The sequence below is a fragment of the Oryctolagus cuniculus genome, chromosome 3, assembly GCF_964237555.1.
Source record: "Oryctolagus cuniculus chromosome 3, mOryCun1.1, whole genome shotgun sequence".
NCBI lineage: Eukaryota > Metazoa > Chordata > Mammalia > Lagomorpha > Leporidae > Oryctolagus > Oryctolagus cuniculus.
In genome coordinates this window covers 85,806,351-85,826,254 of record NC_091434.1, presented here as the reverse complement: position 1 = coordinate 85,826,254, position 19,904 = coordinate 85,806,351, and the positions used below count along the sequence as shown (strand labels likewise).

The 19,904-nt window shown below is 37.5% G+C and overlaps 1 pseudogene; it reads right to left on the bottom strand.

Moving 5' to 3' along the window:
• The window catches only part of LOC100355540 (angiogenic factor with G patch and FHA domains 1 pseudogene), a 174,231-nt pseudogene that overhangs the window by 38,449 nt on the left and 115,878 nt on the right, over window positions 1–19,904 (bottom strand).

Below are 19,904 nucleotides of genomic sequence, written 5' to 3'. Positions count from 1 at the left end.
TAGTGGGTTTCTGAATGTGAGTAAGGCAGTTGCCAAAGCCATAATTCATTCTAACTGCTGGGAAAATTATCCGATTATAATCTGAGTATCATTTATTACTTTTATCATCATTATTTCTCCTGAAAAGACAATGATAAGATCTGCTTTGGCTTTCATTTCCAGTGAAGACAACTATCTCTGCTACAGCCAATAATGTTTTATTTTTGTATTTAAAAAGGAATTTAATAGTAACTATAGCAATAAAATGAGATTGTGAGGTCAAATAGTAAGAAAACTTGTCAATCTAAGCTTATAAACACTGAGAATCTGTACCAAGCTACATCAATTTCAAATGAAATTCTGTAACCAATGGTTTTATAAAGTAATTCAAAGTGAAATTATGACTACTTCTCCAAGGAGAGCAGATAGTTCCAATCAGATTTTGTTTGCCTGATTTCACGGTGGGTTACTTAATCTCATAAGGACACTTAAGACGCATTATTGTCTCCTACTGTAGCAAGAAAGCATGACTTCAGTGCCAAGCCTAGGGTTTTACATTTACACCCAGTATTTAGGGAAGGTCCACTGAAAGTTTTTATGTGAGACCAGGATTTGAGAATCTAATTTGGCAATAGTGTGAAAAAGAAATTGGAAGGAAAGGAATATAGTTGGAAGAAAGGTCATTGAAAACACAAGTAAAATAGTAAAAGGAAAATTTAATTGCAAATTCACCAAAGGAAAAGAAAGTGATAGAAATAAACAGTAGAAGTAAACTTTTGAGAATTTAGCAAATGGTTGAACACAGGAACTGAGGGAGTCAGGAATATGACAAGGTCTGGAAAATCATAGAAGTTGCATTTTGTTGGGCACTTACTGCATTTAGAGATCTCCAGCAAGAAGCTTCCAGTATAAAACAGAATTTCTGGTAAGATATAAAGTATAGCAATAACAGCATCAGTAATCATCCATTTAGAGGTAAGAACCATATGAAAGGGTAGAAACACTGATGATAATTAAGGACGGAACCTTGGAAAACACCTACACTGTAAAGTTAGAAAAGACAAAAAGTGAAACTGTAGTTGAACAAGTGTATGAAAACTTAACAAGAATAGGAAATTATTGAATTCTAATTTATTAGATGTTGCAACCTTCAAAATGGGAATGAGAACAGAAGCAAATTACCTTGGAAAAGTTAGCTTTAATGACTTTGAATAATTTCCCATAGCCCGTCCTGTAAGCTAGGAGAAGACCATTGAAAAGAGAAGTTAAAAGTGCCAGGATGCTGGCAGCTGCACTAAATATGGCATTGAAGACACAAATAAAGCAATAGGTGGAACACTGCCACCTATAATGGGTGGGCAGTGTGGAGGTGGGGGGAAAGATAAGAGAAATTTCAAGGAAGTAAAACTGAGGACACTTGAGATATGTCTAGGGTAACTCGCCAAGGAAATGGAGGTAGGGAGGACACAGAGCAGGATCTGCAGCCTTGAAATGAGTGAACATTCACCATGAAAAATAGGAATACAATAAACAAGTCATTTGAACTTATCACTTGCATATCACTATCTATTTCCACCGTGGGAGGTTTTTTCCCATTAGTTTCCTAGATTCCAGCTGTTTTCAAAATCATTGGATAATTAATAAGAAAACCCAATGAAATTTGAACTCTGCAGCTGAGGTCTCAATTGTGCCCATTCTCCTTCTACACACTAAAAAATTAAAGACTCTGACCCATTACTACATTTCCAAGTGAAGAAAAATCTAAAGACATCATTTCTTGCTTTAATTAAACATACTGCCAGTACACCAGGAAAATCAGTACTGACTCCATGGGGAGCAAGTGCCTTGACAAATTCCTTTGGCCCTTCAAATCATTTCTATCATGTCAAATTCTATTGTCCTACAATATAGACCATTTTTTTCTGGTCCTAAATTGTCACATCCTGTTGCTCTAGATGAGTCTTTTAAGTGCTGAGCTACACCCTAAAGAGGGATGTTTTCCAATGGTGGGTCCATGGCACAGTTTCTTAATAAGAATCTGAATTTCAAATGAAAGAACAGATATGGAAAACAGAGTCCTGGAGCAAGCATTGTCAAATAGAACATACTAAGTTAAAAGCTAAATGGTAGTGGATTTGAAATTCTAGCACATAATTATATAAATGCATGTGACAACAACAGGAGTCACTGTGCACTTACTCCTCATGTAGGATCTCTGTCCTTAACGTGCTGTACATTGTGATTTAATGCTATAGCTAGTACTCAAACAGTATTTTTCACTTTATGTTTCTATGTGGGTACAAACTGTTGAAATCTTTACTTAATATATGCTAAACTGATCTTCTGTATATAAGAGAAATGAAAATGAATCTTGATGTGAATGGAAGGGGAGAGGGAGCGGGAAAGGGGAGGGTTGCGGGTGGGAGGGAAGTTATGGGGGGGAAGCCATTGTAATCCATAAGCTGTACTTTGGAAATTTATATTCATTAAATAAAAGTTTTAAAAAAATAAATAAATAAATAAAAAAATGCATGTGACACAAAATTTTTTTTTGGAAATAAACAAATGTCCATATTAGGCAAAATTTAAGTCTTCAGTATTTAAAAACAAACACCAAGAACTAAATTGACAGTCTGTCCCATAGCCTACCTGACAAAAATACTCATTAACATTAATTACTCATTAACATGTTACATTAACATCAATTTTTTTTAATCTTGATAGGAATTCCATGAAACAAATTTGAGCCCCAAAGAATCTTATTGGAAAGCACAATGAACTCCACCAAATTCATCAACATGGTCAGGGTTATCCAATACCTCTTTTCTGAAAGGAATGGATTCCTGCAATGATGGAGATATTATTTCAACTCATTTTCAGCTCAACATACATGTGCCATGCTCATATTAGGAAGGCAAAAAGGAAAACTTAGAAGTCACCTATCTGCCCCAGTTCTGCCTTCATGAATAACAAAGCACATTTAAGAAAATCAGTCTCCACATCTCCCCACAATCTCCCTGTCCCTGTCCCACTTCCTCTCTTTCCTCATCAGAGGTTTCTAGAGACAGCTAGACTTAAACTCTTCTTTGAGACCATCTACTCTAGTATTTTATTGCCACAATGTTTAAATTTTTCATTCAAATTAAATTAAAAATTTACCCACTCTAATACTGGTATAAGCATTATACTTTAGTTTTCCATGGGGAACAATTTTAGATTCTCATCTTAAAAAAAAAAAAAAAAAACTGCTTTATATAACAAGAGATGTTTACCAGCTAAATATCCAAAGATCTTTTAATCTCCTTTGGAGGGCCTATTTTCTTTCCCTGTAATGATTTTTGTTGTTTTTCTCTGGGCTAGTATTGGTTTTTCCACATACCTTTAAAAATGCAGTAGTTAAAACCAGTCATATTCAAAGCAAGATTTCATCAGCTTGAGAGTGCCAGAACACACACTTTTGAGAGTGTCCTAAGGATTGTGGTGATCTTCACTGAGCCTGTAGCCTGTAGCCTGCAGCTGACTATGTCTACCAAAAATTAGAAAGAAAATAAGAACAATAAATGATCCAAAGAGAAGGCTGGTCTTCCACCAAGTATACCACAAGTATAACAGGCTAACAACAAATGTTCATAGATTCCCAAGTGATGGGAAAATTATAGTTTTTAGTTCCTTGAAACGTGTGTCGGAGACCACTAGTAGTCTACCAAACTCTGAGTCTTTTTCTTTTTATAATAACAAGGTTGTAGCTAGGCACAGGATTAGACCATGTTCCTCAGTCCCCTTGAAGTTACAGGTGGCCTCAGGACTTGGTTCTACTCAAGGAAATAGGAGAGATGTCTGCCACTTCTGAATCTGAGTTAAAAGAAGTGAATCCTCTTCTGTGCTATCATTTATGTTCTACCTGTCGAATGCCAATGGCATTGAAGCTTTAAAGCAATGGAGACTTTGGTCTCCCTGAGGACATCTAGCAAGAACGGAGCTATCATTGATTGCCATAATGGAGTGTGGGGAAAGGGAGAATACTATTGGCATCTAGTGAGTAGAAGACAGGTATGCTGTTAAACATCTCACAAAGAACAAAGAACAGGCAGGCCCCGCAAACAAATAATGTCAGCAGTACCAAGGTTAAGAAACCCTACATACTGTGTCAGAGCTATAATATCAAATAGACACAGATCCCTGGATGACTACAAACAGCAGAGCCATCCTGTCTACCTGAAGACTATTCAAGACCATCTCCAGAGCTAGATAGAAAATTCTATTGTGTTAAACTGAAGAAATTTTTAGTTCATTTGTCACCACAAACCAGTCTAACATAACAACGATGCCAAATAACATGTAATTTTTAATGTACAAATTATCTTGAGCATCTACACATGTTGATCTCTATCAAACTTTTTCCTCCTCTGCCCTTTTTTACTCTTTGTTACTATTGTTCGTTCTTTCAATTTTTTGGCAATTCTAAGTCCTGTTTTATGTCTTCATGTGTTTACTTCTGCAAGGTGGTCTTATTAGTGTTTGCTTTCAGTTTTGCTTGGGTGTATGGTACCTAATGGAACTAAAGCTTCATGGGAGCAGGGATCATGCCTTTCTTGGACAAAACAATATACCTAATATCATACCTAGTGCAGAGTTGAACTTTAAAATATTTATTGAATGAATAAATGAATTGCAGAACAGAAGATTTGAACAAAGGAAAACAGGCTATGTCATCAGTCTGACATAAGCCATTAATGATACTTCAGCTAAAAGTGATCTAGTATCATGCCAGAGGATCCCAATACAATCCCATCAAGGTGGCATGTACCAATGCCATCTCACTAGTCCAAGTGATCAATTTCAGTTCACAACTGATCACACTGATAGGTCTAAGAGTCAAAGGGATCACACAAACAAGTCTAGTGTCTGCTAACACTAGCTGATAGAATCAAAAAGGGAGAGAACAATCCATCATGGGAAGCGGGATACACAGCAGACTCATAGAATGGCAGATGTCCTAAATAGCACTCTGGCCTCAGAATCAGCCCTTAAGGCATTCAGATCTGGCTGAAGAGCCCATGAGAGTATTTTAGGCATGGAAAGCCAAGACACCCTGGGGAAAAAAAAAAAAGGAAGACCTAAATGGAAGATCTCTGCGAGTGAGATCCCAGTGGAAATAATGGGGCCATCAAAGAAGGAGGTACCTTTCTCTGAAGGGAAGAGAGAATTTCCACTTTGACTATGACCCTGTCGGAATAAGATCGAAGTCGGCAAACTCAAAAGGCTTCCATAGCCTTGGCAACTCATGACTAGAGCCTAGGGAGATTACTGATGCCATAAACAACAGTGTCAAATTGTTAAGTCAACAACAGGAGTCACTGTGTACTTACTTCTCATGTGGGATCTGTCCTTAGTGTGTTGTCCAATGTGAAGTAATGCTATAACTAATACTGGAAACAGTATTTTACACTTTGTGTTTCTGTGTGGGTGCAAACTGATGAAATCTTTATTTATATATACTGAATTGATCTTCTGTATATAAAGAGAATTGAAAATGAATCTTGATGTGAATGGAATGGGAGAGGGAGCGGGAGATGGGAGGGGTGTGAGTGGGAGGGAAATTATCGGGGGGGGGCATTTCAATCCATTAACTGTACTTTGAAAATTTATATTTACTAAATAAAAAATTAAAAAAAAGTGATCTAGTGTCTATCATCCAAACACTCACAAAACTACCAGTGAATGAATCATTCTAGATTTTTGCTTAGAAGTAATCTTATACTAACCATATTATAAACTCCAGGATCTACCTTCCTGTTTCTGAAAACTCATTTGTTATATAATGGGATCCCCTGATCCTTGTCATTAGAGAGACACCAATTTTCCTATGCTGAGATCTGTTGTAAGCACCAAAAATGAAGTTTTAATCCTCAACAATACCAGCAGTTCTCCACTCTTTCAAATTAGGAGGCAACTCCCAAAACAGGCAGCAATCCACAGTGAGCTTTCTTCCTGGGTTCTTAACAAGCTTTTTCACCTGTGAAAAGGGAAAGAAATTATATACACACACATACATACACATATATATATGTCACTTTCAGAAGACCTTTAAATGGCAATTAAGGGACACACCTATGGCTGTTGATTGATGGCAGGTGTAGTGCACAGTTAACTGTGGGTTAAAACAAACACATAGACCAGCACTATGCACACAAGAGATCTCCGTGAATGGAGTGGTGTGTTTAGACAACGATTGCTGGAGAACAGTGTACCTGTAGTTAGCTTATTCCTGGAAGGATATGCTATCGACATGTTTCAGATTAGAAAAATATAATCACGTTTTTTCTTGCTGACATAGGGTACTAACTTCATTTAACTTAGTGATTTTATACTTTTCTCCTGACTTAGATTCCAGTACCAAAAGGAGACAGTGAAATGCACAAAGCTACTAAAAGACACAAGTAGGCATAGGAAATTTGAAGAATCATCAGTGGCTCAGAATTGAATAGAAGCTAAACTGCAAATGTGTTAGCTTGTCCTTCTAAGCTCTTTTACAGTCAGAATCCAACCTTCCTTGATTGAATTAGCTCACAAACGTTTCACTGAAGTTGAATTTCTTTCTTGCTTGCTTAGGCTATTCTAAAACTAGAAAGTCCACTCTTCTCTTCTTCACCTATTGGAAGCCCATACATTCTTTGAAAGTAAACTCAAATCCTACATCATCACACCAAAAAATTTTTCTCTGTCACAGTCTGAAACTTTCTCTCTGCCTCTGGATTCCTCCAGCAATTAACCATGTCTTACCTTGATATATTTATGCATTGTCATCTGCAGAATTTTTATTTTAAGTCGCACACTAAAAATGTTACTTTATTTAACTTTTCAAGATGAGAACAAGTTCCATTTGCCCCTGTGTTCTGTATAGCACACACATATAGTAAGCACTTAATACGTAGGATATTTATTGCAATTAAAATATTTAAAATAAGACCAATTCAAAATGGCCTTATGTACATGGATGTGGCTTATACAATCTGAAAGGCTGTTTTAAATTAATTTGAGGTTCAGCTAAGAACTATGAGTACTGCTACTATTGCTACAACTTGATTATATTAATATTTTATTGCCATAGTACTTTTATTGATGTAAATTATACGTCAAAAGGGCATCTTCTGATCTAAAGTAGATAATTTGGTGTGACTCCCATTGTGTTTGTTTAACCAACTTGGTGCAATGCCCAGTGGAACAAACAGGATGATGTGGAGCCTAAAGACTAGTTAGAGGTGATGCTGATGTAGCTATAACCTGGGTTAACCTTTGTTCTCAAGGCTCCCTCACCTACTGAAGTTTGAATTCAGTTCTTGCCAGAAATCCCTGGTTGTTCTAAGCAAAAGTCACTTTTAAATGTCAGTCTTCTCAAACTTCACATGAGCCATAAAATTTTCTTAACCATTGTCATTATAAGCAAATTTTTCAAAATTTATTAAAATTAAAAAGAAAGCTTGTACTCGATTTCTCATGCTAGTGACTCACACTTAACAATCAGTTGCGACTTACACCACTGAAAGACAGGGTTCTTCATTCTCCCATATTCTCAGAAGAAATCATCTTAATAAGATATTAAGAAAAATAACAGTACTATACAAGCACCAACATTTATTATTAATATTTTTCAATTTCTGCACAGGACAAACATTGTAAATCTGTGATTTATAATCAGACACTAACATGAAGAAAAATTTCCCTGAGTATAGCACTGAATAAGTATCTCCAATTCACCATGAATATAACTCCTAGTGGAATACATCCATTTCAAAATATATTTACTTTAGGACCTTTTCATAGTTTGTTTTAAAATAAGTTTGCCACCTTTTATTATTCTGATGACCACAGTTTACCTATTTATGAGTCTGAGAGCCTTCGCTGAATTGTTCCTATACAAACTTAAGTCACATAATCCTCTCTCAAGAACACAGAAATGTCGAGGGTAGGAAAATATCAAATTAATAACACAGCAGTCCCTTCTGCCTGGCCCCACCCCCACAGCAAGTAGTCTGATGAATGTGACTCTACAAACTGCACAAGAATTGAGAGCCAGACACAACTGGCAACTTCTAAAGAAAAGGAAATCAGGGATTAGTGCATGTCCGGCTATTGCTCAATTATATCACAGGAGAAAGCAAATTTGCATGTTTCCAAAGTAAACTACTGGAGCTACTGTTGCCCTCCCCTCTGTTCTACACACAAGCTCATGATGTGGCGAAATGCAGTGTACCTGGCTGCATGCAGTTGGAAAGTCTGGCTTTAACCCTTGAGCATATAAATAAGCTCTAGGCCATCACGGTAATCAAGACCAGACCACAACTCCCTTCTGTAGAAACAGCACATGAGGCTTCACTGTTCTCTTCTTACTATATAAAAACGTTCCTTATATTTAATCCTAAACTATATTCAAACACACCTAAGAAAAATCCATGCTAATTTTAAGGATTTGTTTCATTTACTTGAAAGACAGAGTTACAGGAGTGGGAGAGAGAGAGACACGGAGATCATCCATCTGCTGATTCCCTCTCCAAATGGCCGCAACAGCCAGGAGCTTCATCCAGTTCTCCCAGGTGGGTGCCTGGGCCCAAGGGGTTGGACCATCTTTCAGTTGCTTTCCCAGGATCGTTAGCAGAGAGCTGGATCAGAAGTGGAGCAGTTGAAACACAACTGGTACCCATAATGGATGCTAGCATTGTAGGTGGTGGCTTACCCTGTTATGCACAATGCCAGCCCCCAAGATCCATGTTAATTTAAACAAGGTTATTTCAGAGCTCAAAAAGCAGATAATGGTAAGTTTGGGAGAATCAAGAGAGTTACAATTCATCTTTGGATAACCAGAACAGTTAAAGTCTGAAAGTCATCTATTTAATATAGGATTGTGACTTCCAGGCCCAATTGAGTAGAAATAAGCTAAAAGATACAAAACAAATCTTGGGCCCCAGACATCCCACATCAGGCCTACCAACTGGGGAATGTTATAGAATTTCTCCTGCTTAGTGATTAAGTGGCTCCTTCTTAAACGTTTTACAAATCTCCCACAGATCCACAAACTTCAAAATCCCATTTGCGGTATACACTGTGTATCCGTCCAAAAGAGCTGCCCCTTGAGATTGTTAGTCATGATCTTTTTGGGAGTCTGATGAAGCTGAACAAACTTACATCTGTATATACAACCAATCTTGCATTTATTTGTAGTGGCTTAGAAGTAGCTCAAAATTCCACATGTGGACATGTAAGTCCATGAAACCAGAGTAAGAACCGGTGCCTTGAAGGGTGAGGAGGAAGAAAATGAATGGCCACCAGTGCTGCTGGTCATGAAGAGAGGCAGTTATGCTCTTGAAAGGGACTAAAGTCTTTAGAGCCCCATAAGTCTTCTCCATCCCCCACCTCCCTTCTTTGGCGTCCTTGCCAGTTCAAAGATCCAGATACTGAACTCTCCAGAACCACCCACACAGCCCCTTTCATCTACAAGAGAGCGCCCCTGTGCAGCTAACTGTTCACTTACAAAAATAAAGCATACCTCTATCCTTTTCCATAATGGGTCCAGAAGAATTACCCTAACATGCATTTTCCATGCTATAAAGTGTGTCTTAACAAAACACAATAAACTCAACAGTAATGTGATTACCGTACTTGTAAAACATTTGGTGTTTTAGCAATATGCCCTTAAAAAAGTATGCTTGGAAAAAAATGGATTCTGTTTCAACAGTTAAAAGGACATAATTATTTTTCTGCTGCATAACAATTTTTAAATGTTAATGAGTTAAAATACAGTACCAAAACAGCTCCAGTGCAGTAATACAGTAATACAGCATATCATTTGGCTGCCTGGTTCACCTTCTTTTGTTTTATTTTTTCTTTTAACAAATACTATACAATAACCTGGGAAGGCTACAGGTAAAGCTAACTACAGAACAACAATCATATGGAACAGCTTGCTCATTCATAAATTCTCTCTGACATCAAATGGACCAGGTTTTCTCAACCTCCGCCAGTATCTGATTCTTTGTTGTGGGAGCTGTACTGTGCAATGTCGAAGGTACACTACTGGCCTTGCCCCTTCCCACTGGGGAACAGCTGCACCCTACTTCCACCCTACAATCATAACACAATAATTCTCCAGGCTTTGGCCATTATCCTCCAAAGGCCAAAAGTGTCCCCACTTAGGAATCATTGATACAAATCGTGACTGTAGGAAAGGACTCACTAGGAAGAGAATATGCATCCTATGTCTGTACCAGAATAATTTACCCACTAGATGAGGGAGCTGGTTTTCTGAATTATATTTGTCTAATATTATGAACAATGTCAATATCATGAGTCATGTTTGTCAAAAGCGTTACCAAGTTCATGAGAACTAACCAAATGGATTCAAGTGAGGAAGTCAAATTATTAGTTTTTTATAGATCAGTCTAACTATAGCAAATGTGTTAGGGTTCTCCAGAGAAATAGAACCAATGGCATGTGTGTGTGCGTATTTGTGTGTGTGTGTGTGTGTGAGTACAGAGAGTGAGAGCATGATTGATAATAGGAATTCACCTCATATAGTTCTTGACAATTCTAAGATCTCTAGGATGAGTCAGCATCTGGAGACCCAGGAGAATTAATGCAAAGGCAGTCGGTAGAAAGAATTCTTACTAGAGAAAAGATTGGCATTTTGCTGTATTCACGCCTTCCATTGACTGAAGGGGGCCCACTTAGACAAATGAGGCCCACCTTCATTAGTGAATCTGACAACTGCAATTGGTCTGCCCATTTGCTCTGCCTACCCATTTCAATATTAAGTGTTAAACGTTAGCTACTGTACTCAGTTTACCAGCTTTATTCAGTCTACCAATTTAAATCTTAATCTCATCTAAAACCCCTCTCAAAAAGATCTGGGCACCCCATGGCCCAGTCAAGTTGACACATAAAATTAATTATTACACACTGGTAAGTATGAAGAAGCAAGATTGTATTCAAAGGGAGCCCAGGAAAAACTGATACATAAATTGGGCCACAATTGTAGTGACTTCAAATGAGAAGAAATTCTTCCACCAATTATTCTAATAGGGGTCACAGCCTGATACATAATAGGAATTTATGGAATTGCTCATTAATATTAGTCAAATTTATTAATGAATATGGATACATAAATCAAAAACATTTATGAAGAGTTTATTCAATTTTAAAGTTTGAGATGTAGTCCTACATGCCCACGATAAAATGTCTACATTCAATAACTTCACAAGTCCTCTTCAAAACAGAAAATATAATATTATTTCAAACTTTAAGTTCTATTAAGAGTCAGTGTTAGTAAGAGTGCAATGGAAAAGATATTCTTATACACTCATTCTTGGATTCTCTGGATGGAAATCTAGCAGCATGAAGAATATTAAAAATGATTTTATCCTTTGGCTTAGTAACCTGTAAGTTTGTATTCTAAGAACTGCATCATGCAATGAAAAATTGAAAGCAACTTAGTTTCTAACATGGAAGAAAGCACTTATTAGTACCCACCAAGTAAAAATTTCATTTGCAATGACAGTTTAGTGAAATAGGCAATGCTTTAAAAGTGTTAACAAATTAAAACACAGAGTTCTGAATATACTATAATCCTAAATGCTCATCTATTTCTTTCCAGTCTTATCTACAGTAACTGGGTCTACAAACCAGAGCTGTGTACAAAAGAGGGAAATAATCTAAATTTATAAAAATATATGTGCATATACATGCACATATTTGCATGTATTTGGAAATTCTTACTCTCTGTTTCATTGAAAGTATTCAAACTTTATCAGTTCAATTTTTACTGAGCAAATATTTTAAATGAAAATGAATAAATGAACGGATGCACCAAATTGCTAATGACCAGATGTCTGCTTTTAACTGCAAACTCCCTATTTGGCTCACAATAGGAGAAAGTAACAAGCTCTTAAAGACTGTCTTTCCAGCGATAATATGCATATCCTGACTGTTTGAAAAGAGCTTTATCAACTTGGGTTTGGAAAGGCATAATCATTTATCAGAATTTTTTGTGCATGGAGTCACATAACCCAATTTAATTATTTTTCAAATTTCTATAAAACTGTGAAGGGCCTCAAAAGGTCTTGCAGCCTGATCTCCGTCCACTGAGACTAACAACTGAGTGTGTATGTGTGTGTGAAGAGACCAGCACAGGCGCTCCTTTCATAAGTGTTTCCAGTACTTAAGGACACCCTTTGTCAATTCTTGCTTCAAGTTCAGTCTTCCTTATCTGGCCTTCAGAAAGGATAGAACAGCTGGGTTCCATTCCTCTTATATAATCCTTCAAACATTTTCAGGGAGTTACTTGTTCACTTATTAGTTCCCAACTCTCTCTAACCCCAAGCCCTATGAAGCTATTTTAACCTCATATGTCTATTACAGTGCTTTCTCCACAAATAAGTTGTGTGACTTGGGCCTAAATCCTCATCTTCTCCTAGTAGGATTTCTGAACTGTAAGGCTGATTTAGGATTCACTGCTGTGCTAAACACAGCTCTAAAAAGGTTCATGGAGATTGGCTAAATAATGGGAAAAAGTAGGTAAACCCGGATTTCTTGGAGCACTCTCTGTGAAGCACAAAGTATTTATAATGTGCTTGATAAACTAATACACTGCTTATAGGAGAAGGTATATGAAGTTATGTTAACTTTCTTCATCAAATTACTACTTAATTACCCTAAATAAGACTTATTCATAGTCTAAAGAAGTCACCATAGATACAAAAGTGTTCACTTTTCTGTCAGGAGAGAATCATCCATAAGGATCTAGCTCTCTGGGTGCCCTCATTCAGTCAGTAAATTTATTGAGGAGGAGGGATACTTTTCTCACAGGATAAATGAAAAAATGAAATGGTAACTTAATATTTTATTACTATTTTAAAATATGCCCAACATTTATAGTTTATGGTGTTACAGAAAAATGAGAAAAGAGTTCCAACAATGGAGAAGACCCCACAATATGACTAAACTATAAATTACTAAAGCATCTAGAGATATGAATAAAAGCTGTTTCTTTTAACTATCTAGTAATTCCATGTGATTGGAATATTTACTAATAAAATTGAGATTATGTCTTCTGTTATGGTATTCTATGGTATGTGGGGTGTGTTTACCCTACCTATATGATTGCTAGAACAAGGGCAACCGGTGAGAATGGCTTCCTCTCTCTCTCTCTCTCTCCCTCTCTCTCTCTCTCTCTCACACACACACACATACACAGTGCGCGTGCATACAGACACACACATACACACAATTCTACAATAACATCATAGTGGAGTTTCCCTTTGCTCCAAATCAAGGCCAGTTTAAAAGTTCAACCATCACTGCCAGAACTTACCTTCAAAATTACAACAAATAATTAAAGTAAAACTTTACACACTTTATATTGTTAAGAAGATTAAAAGAAATGAAGGAGCAGGCAGGCATTGTGACATAACAGGTAAAGATGGTGCCTGTAATGCCAGCATTCCATGTGGGCGCTGGTTTGGGTCCCAACTGCTCCATTTCCAATCCAGCTCTCTGCTAATGACCTGGGAAAAGCAGTGGAACATGGCCCAAGTGTTTGTGCCCTGCCACCCACGTGGGAGTCCCAGATGAAGCTCTGGCGGTTGAAAGATCTTCCTCTGTGTCTCTCCCTCTTTTCTCTGTAACTCCTTCAAATAAATAAATCTTTTTTTTAAAAATTAAAGAAATACATGGCAGTATAAGTCTAACATACATATATATGCACATATTTGTGATTGAATTTTTAGTTAAATTTATATTTATAATCAGCAGTCCAGATAAATAGATATTAATCTAGGTGATACTTTAAATTATTAATAAAAATCTTTAAAATAATAGTTATCTATAATTAGGTAGGCCTTTGCTTTTCAAATGGATTTAAATATTGAATCTATTTTTAAAATTAGATACTTAAGCTCTGCTTTCTTCATTTTTTAAAAAAGATTTATTTATTTTATTTATTTGTTTGAAAAAGTTACAGAGAGGCAGAGGCAGAGAGAAAGAGGCCTTCCATCCACTGGTTCATTCCTCAGGCCCACACCTATTTTTTGCAGCCATTTGGAAAGTGAACAGAGGTTAGATTTCTCTCTCTCTCTCTCTCTCTCTCTCTCTCTCTCTCTCTCTCACCAAAGGGGCCGGCACTGTGGGATAGCAGGTTAAATCACTGCCTGTGACAACAGCATCCCAGTTGGGTACCAGTTCAAGTCCAGCAGCAGAGGATGGATGGCCTAAGTGTTTGGGCCCCTGCACACATGTGAGAGACCCAGAAGAAGCTCCTGGACCCTGGTTTCACCCTGGCCCAGCCCTAGCTGTTGCAGCCATTTGGGGAGTGAAGCAGTGCACAGAGATCTCTCTCACACACACACACTCTCACTCTCTCTCTCTCCCCTGTCTCTGTAACTCTGCCTTTCTAATAAATATAATAAACCTTTAATTTAAAAAAAGAAAAACAAATAGGAAGCTTAGAGAGCGAGATGATTCTCTAGTGATACCAAAGGGACTAAATCTGGAGACTAGAAACTGGAAGAGAAATGAATGGTTTCTCCACCAAATGTAGTTTACACAAAAGCTCTCAGTCCACTATCCTCATAAGGAGAGATCAATACATCCTTGCTAATCACAGAATGTCTGATGATTGCTACAGCAATGTATCTGACTAAATGTGGTTTACTAAAAAGGGATTTTTTTATATTTTTTAAAGGATATGTCTATTTTTTAACAAGATCTGTAAAATTTTCTATAAAATTTAGATTAAATAGACATACCTATGATCCTCTTTGGATAAAGATTTTCTTTTCTCAACTTGTCTTTTTTTCCTTCTTATAGCTTCAGTCCCCAAAGGAATAAATGAGACCAGCATTTCATAGATGAGAAATCATATTACACATCATCAAACATCTCTTGATATTATCTGCAGTTGGATAAGCATGGGGGACAGTCCTATTGGACTATTCCAACTTTGGACAATTAAAATTCACCTGCTACATGTCTTAAGCAAGGTAATTTCACCACCACTGGAGGCTTTAAAATGCTAGGAATGGTTGGGAGATACCCTCAACAATGGGACATTATAATTCAACAAATATTTATTAAAAGCAATGCTCATCGGCCGGCGCCGCAGCTCACTAGGCTAATCCTCCGCCTAGCGGCGCCGGCACACCGGGTTCTAGTCCCGGTTGGGGCGCCGGATTCTGTCCCGGTTGTCCCTCTTCCAGGCCAGCTCTCTGCTGTGGCCAGGGAGTGCAGTGGAGGATGGCCCAGGTGCTTGGGCCCTGCACCCCATGGGAGACCAGGAAAAGCACCTGGCTCCTGACTCCTGCCATCGGATCAGCGCGGTGCGCCGGCCGTGGCGGCCATTGGAGGGTGAACCAACAGCAAAGGAAGACCTTTCTCTCTGTCTCTCTCTCTCACTGTCCACTCTGCCTGTCAAAAAATAAAAAAATAAAAAAAAAGCAATGCTCGTCATAAGTCAATATCTTATTTCTCTGAACAAATGATTTTTTTACTTTCTAAAATTTATATAAAGGGAACAAATTTCATATATTTCATATATACAGTTTTAAAAGCACAATGATGCCTCCTACCCAACCCTCCCTCACTCACTCACATCTCCCTCCTCCTTCTTTTCTTATTTTTCTTTTAATTTTTACAATGACATACTTTCAATTTTCTTTATAATCACAAGATTAACCCTCCCCTAAATAAAGAATTCAACAAGTATTATGTAGAAAAATCACCGTTCCTCAAGCTGTAAAAAAAAATAAAATCTTTTTTTTTTTTTTCGGACAGGCAGAGTGGACAGTGAGAGAGAGAGACAGAGAGAAAGGTCTTGCTTTGCCGTTGGTTCACCCTCCAATGGCTGCCGCGGCTGGCATGCTGCAGCCGGCACACCGCGCTGATCCGATGGCAGGAGCCAGGTACTTATCCTGGTCTCCCATGGGGTGCAGGGCCCAAGGACTTGGGCGCCCCGACCGGGACTAGAACCCAGTGTGCCAGCACCGCAAGGCGTAGATTTAGCCTAGTGAGCCACGGCTCCGGCAATAATGAAATCTTAAAACATCAGTTTTGCTCATATGCATTACATTTTTTGGTAGGGTGATACAACATTTTAATCAGCCTAATTGCATTAAGTGTTTTTCCAGTTCTTCTATTTTTACTCATTCCAAATGAGACATGAATAAATACCTTACTTAATTTTGCATCCATTTCCAGGGCGTTGACCAAGTCTTAAGCAAAATATCACTGTCTAAACCATTTGCATATGCTGGTGGCTTCTAAACAAATTTCAATATTATTTAAAATGAAATGGCTAACTCAGTCTCAAGCATATTTATATTATCACATTTATCACATACCATAATGGTTTTTAAAAAATCAGGTGAGTGTTGTAGTTTCAGTCAGAAAAACTAAATGAATTCCAACACCTATTCAAGGAGTAGAAAGCAGTACCTGGTTATTTGCAGCACATTCAGGTCAAGATGCTGCTATTCACTGTTTTGACCACACTTAAAACTCAAGAATGTCCCAAAGAAAAGCATTATGACATAACTTTTGGAAACATAGAGAAAACTCCTTAGAACAACCAAAGAAACTGAGGCGTGAGGCAGAGAGCATGGTCCAGGTGGAGCAGGTGATACGGGATGAGCAGAGCTGCAGTCAGCTCGTGTTAACTCAGCAGCTACTGTGGGTCAGGACCACTTGCCACCACTGTAAGAACCACTCCAAGAGTTTAGAATCCTGCAAAATTTATTTCAATATTTAAAATGCAATACTTTGGTTAGAAAAAAATACTGACAGCAAATGAATTATTCTTCACTGACTCATGAATTCACTTGTTTTCCACTCCATATGACTGGGCATTACTCAAGTCATGTTCATAAATCATACTCGTAACATGATACCTTCTTGGGTGAGGTTTCAGTGAGGAAAATTTTAAGCAGATTGGCATGAGGAAAGAAAGACCTCTCCTAAGTGTTCTTAGAGAATGTCACTCCGACATTGACGGGCGGCATCAAGTCCCTCCATCCATTTTATAGTATGATTAGGACCACAGGCAATGGATGTGGACAGTAGCTGCTTTATCCATTTCTCCCACATTAACAGAATGCCATCAATATTGCTTTTCTTTTTAAAGTTAGTGTCTCAAAGATATCATTTTACATTTTAAGTGAAAACATTTGACATGCAATATGATAGTACACCCTGTCTTTAACTTCCTGGGCCTCAGCATTATCATATTCTACTCTTTACACTTGATCCTTTTCCATGGTAACACACTTGAACTTTGAAAAAAAAAGTCAGCTATATTCAATTGTTAAACGTCTTTAGTGCTAATTCATTGTGAATTTAGTGAACTTGTCCAATACAGATGAAAATAGTTCCTGTCCCAAATGCAACAAGTATTCACTTAAAATAACCTGGATATCTTGCCAATAACCTTCTCACTGTGGCCTGAGTGCCCAAGAGCTTTCAAACACAAATATGCCTAAGGAATAATATGGACATTTCATCTCTAGATAATTTCATTCAAAATTCTCTCTTGGAGTTGTCTGTCTACCTGCATAATTACTGAGTAACCTGTTCCTTTTCTAATCACAAACTTGATCCAAAGCCAATAGGGCACTGGTGTCTAAGGAGTTAATTAGTATAAATGCAAGGGTACACGCTGGGACTTCTCCTGGGTTGGTTTTCTACTGAAAGAAACCAAAATTACACACACCCGTGATTCATGAAAACGCCTCTCTTCTGTTCAATTTGAAAGGTTCCCATTTTGAAACTACATGGAAGTGACTAATTACATATTTGGGTTTCTCTGATATGCAGGACAAAAGGATTGTTTATGCTCTAAAGAAATTTGTTTAGCGAGTTTCATAGTAATCTTACACGCTAAAAATTGTATTTTGTTAAATGATTGTGAGGCCACAAAGAGATACAATATTTTATATTCTGCACTGCATTTTCTTTGTTACTTTTAATTCTAATGCTGTGAAATTCTAGCAGAGGAGTGGATAAGGGGAGGGTTGCGGGTGGGAGGGACGTTATGGGGGGAAGCCATTGTAATCAATATTCTGTACTTTGGAAATTTATATTCATTAAATAAAAGTTAAAAAAATTAATTATTTAAAAAAAGTTACATATTCAGTCTACATCAAAGACTTATATTTCATTTATGTGCTTGTACATATATTATATGTTATATATTAAGGCTGTACCATGCACATGTATATTTTATCACTAATATTAAATAATTAAATAAAGTCCTTTAAGTATTTAATTGAAAAATAAATAAATAAATAAATAGGAAAGAAATAATCACATGGGTACATAGAACCACGTTTATATTAATACTAATTCAGAAAAGTTATTTCAGTATTTTTAGAAAAACATAATGAGAGATAATAATGTATGGACAGTAAGCATTAACAAAACTTGGGAATTGGGTGGCTTTTAAAACAAATGGACATACTATAGTTTATGCCCACAATCCTTTTTTAGCAGAGTAAATCCTAGAAGACACATATTGAGCTATACAAAAAATAATAATCTCAGCCCAAGATCTAAAGTTACAGCTTGGAAAAAGGTTTTTGCCTTTTTTCTCTTAGAAGAAAAGAAAAAAATTAGGAAGGGAAACATAGAGGGGAAGCAAGAGTGATAAGAAACAAAAGAGAGAAAGAGCAAAAAAGAGAGAAAGAGAAAAAAGAAAGAAGGAAGGAAGGAAGAGAAAAAAGAAAAGAGAGAAAAGGAGAACGGGCTAATTGTTCTCTGCTAGTGTACGCTTTACTCAAACCAAAAACAATTTGTGGGCAACATAATTTTAAAAACAAAATTATCCACATGAGTGTGTGTGTGTTTCTCTAGTCTCTCTTTACATTCAGCCCACAAAAGGGTTCCCTTCATTCATTTTACAGGGTGGCCTCCAACTCAAAACACTGGATCCAAGACTGACATTTGATTTTGCCTTTAATATATTACATAACCCTGAAGTTATTGAATCTGTAGGTGAAAAGAATCTTCTTCTGAATTTACCAGTATAATCTGTTAAATAAAAGAGCTGCTCACTCTTTGCTGAAGCATTCCATGAGAGGTTAGTCTCTGAGCGTTAGTGTTGAGTATGTATGCACACTCAGCAGAACACAAAATCATTCTCAGTAGTCAAACACCCTTGTTCAAAAGAAAAGTACCAAGTCTTGTTTGGAACTCAAAACCTGTTTAACCAAGGGCCTGGGCTGTGGCTCAGTGAGCATCACCGGCATTACCAGCATCCCATACGGGGGATAGTTTGAGTCCCGGCTTCTCCACTTCTGACCCAGCTCCCTGCTAATGTGCCCAGGAAAGCAACAGAGGAGGTCCAAGTGTTTGGGCCTCTGCACCCACATGGGAGACCAGGATGCTGGCTTCTGGCTTCAGCCTGGCTCAGCCCTGGCCATTGTGGCCATTTAGGGAATGAATCAGCAAGAGGAAGATTCTCTCTCTCTCTCTCTCTCTCTCTTTCTCTCTTTCTCTCTTTCTCCCTTTCTCTCTCTCCCCCCTCCTCTGAGTAACTGCCTTTCAAATAAATAAATACATCTTAAAAATATATTTAAATGAAAAAAGTGATGTCTTCCTCACGATATGACCCAGTTCCCTCCATCATAACCTGCTTAGCCTACAATGTAACAATGTATATTGCCATGGAATTTTAAATGCAGAGATCAGAAGATATGGGTGATAATGCAACAAAACAAAAAAGGAAATTCTTCTTCACTCTTAGAGGAAGGGCTCGTGCTAGGAAAAACTTTGAAACTTGAAACATTCCCTCACACACATCTTTTTGGTCCTCCATTTCCATCTTCGAATTTCCTTAACCTAGTTTCCCCTTTGCTTAGGAGATTGCTAAGCCCTCCCTAAGCAAACTG